Source organism: Pinus tabuliformis, chromosome 6, assembly GCF_031772625.1.
Source record: "Pinus tabuliformis cultivar Carrire ecotype Pingquan chromosome 6, CPIR1, whole genome shotgun sequence".
Classification (NCBI taxonomy): domain Eukaryota; kingdom Viridiplantae; phylum Streptophyta; class Pinopsida; order Pinales; family Pinaceae; genus Pinus; species Pinus tabuliformis.
In genome coordinates, this window is record NC_142292.1 from 878,988,522 (window position 1) to 878,990,747 (window position 2,226).

Genomic DNA, 2,226 nt, shown 5'->3' on the forward strand with positions numbered 1-2,226 from the left:
TTTCTTGCAAACCAACAATGCAAACTTGTTCATGTGGCATCCTCCCTCATACACAATTTCCTCCTATCACCAAGCAGATCATATAGTTTGCCCCCATATATCTCAAAGAAGCTAAGCCACAAGCAAAACCCTTGCTCTCAATAGAAAGGTCTGTTCATCAACTTAAGTATATCCTTAGAGGCTCTTAGTGGCAAGGGCTGCATTGTAAATGTCTTTCCACTACCTGTTTGACCATATGCAAAGCATGTAGCTTTTGTATGTTGAAAGATGGTTGGAACAATGGGCTCCATAGTAACTCGATAAACTTCATCACTTGAGACACGTTCATCTAAAATAGCATCAAACAAAAAATCGTGTTTCTCCACATAAGCTATCAAATCCACCTTCAACTTTGGTTCGTGAACACTTAACCAGACATTATCATTAACAGTGATAATATCTTCCTCCTTCCTTTCCAACTCCTTTTTATTCAAAGGTCTTTTCCAAACCACAACTTTAATCTTTGCCAAATTTCTCTCCTTTCCACTCATCTCTTTGTCAACCAACGATGATTTGAAAGCATTATCCATTGGTGCCTTTAGTTGCTTGCCAATATCAATTGTTGTACCAGAATCCTTCTCAACCATTGGGAGAAATGGTGATGTTTCAAAAGGTTTTGAAACTGCATGCTCACTAAACAACTCGGTGTCATCCATGGCATGCAGATCCAACAGCCCTGCCCCAAACTCCACTCCACATCTCAGGGGAAAGGAAGCCATCTGTAGTAGCCATTCCTGCATAACTCTGATCTGTAGGAGTGATTGGCTCAGATCCAGACTCTGCACCTAAATTCATGCCCTTGAACAACTTCTGTTTTTTGTCCAATGATTATGCCCCGTAACCCTGCATTAACAGATTCGGTAGAAGACAGTGATCCATGCCCATAGACGCCATAGGGGCCAGATGTTGCAGACCAGGGTACTGAAGCCAGCAAGTTGTGATTGGATCGCTGGAATCGATCAAGCTCCCCATGTTGTGTAGGGAAACCTTGTAATCATACAAAGTCGCAGCGCTGCTCTGCGGCATCTGGCCACCAATGTGGCGATGGGCTTGGCGTTGGGGCGTTAATGTGATGTTCTAAATCCCCCCTCTAAAAAAATCGGATGGAAGGCAAAATAGACCAAATCTGGCTCAAAATGCACCAATCTCAACTCAAAACATTTGAAACTTCAGAGAATTGCGACCAGAGGAAAACAAAACATGATAAATTCTTCCAAATTTTCAGACCTTCGCTCTCTGCATCTAATTTAATAGGGCTGCGAGTTGGAATGGGCCCAAGCTTTTAAACCCTTTATGGTGTTATGACACATCCTTCTCATTTAAATGAAGTATTAAATTTGTGTTAAAATTGGCACGACTCGAATTTATGAGGATTTCTCCAGTCAACGTCGTATATGAGGAATTTATTCCAGTCGTGAACATCATTTTGGTGTCAACTCTGTTGAACTCATGCCCTTCATTATGCTTTAGCATATCAATGGTAAACTCTCGCCATCCATGGGACATGAACCCATGAACTCGCACCCTCCCTTGTGCTCTAGCATGTCAATGGTAAACTCACAAACTTGCACCTCCATTGTGCTCCAACATATCAGAGGCTTTATGTTGGGTATTTTCTAAAGCCAAATTTCATTAAATTACATGGCCATGGTGGGACTAAAAAGCCTTTATCAAGAAAAATGCTTGTAAATGAAACTGCTTTCTAACATATTATTAATAAAATGGATGCAATTTGAGACCTTTTACTTAAATTCTAGAGGCAAAGAAGCTAAAGAGATCTGGGGAGGCACAGATGGGTCTTCGAGAGGCTATGGAAAGTTTGAAGTAGTTGGATGTTCAAAAGAAGAAGGGATTTGTTGAAAGACACTAAAAAAAAACAAAAAACAAAAAAAAACAAAAAAACAAAAATCTAAATCTATTGAAATTAAGTCACAAATATTGACCTAAAAGCTTCTCTCAATTCTATTAGTTCGATGAGTTAAGAAGTTATGGAAATTATATGTTAAAAACATTTTGAAATTGAGATTTATGTGTTTTTCAAGTATATAAGTGATATTAATTTTCATTCTCCATTCTATTAATATCACAAAGTGGCATTCTTTCATCCCACAATATTTTAGATTTTGTCTATGAAGCTAGTAAGAAGTCACATTTATTTTGGCAATGTAATTTTTCTTCTTTAAACTA

At 38.5% G+C, this 2,226-nt stretch overlaps 1 pseudogene; it reads right to left on the reverse strand.

The window, feature by feature from the left end:
* Position 1: 1 nt before the first annotated feature.
* LOC149261684 (kinesin-like protein KIN-13A pseudogene) lies at positions 2–1,071 on the reverse strand (annotated as a pseudogene).
* Positions 1,072–2,226: the final 1,155 nt, after the last annotated feature.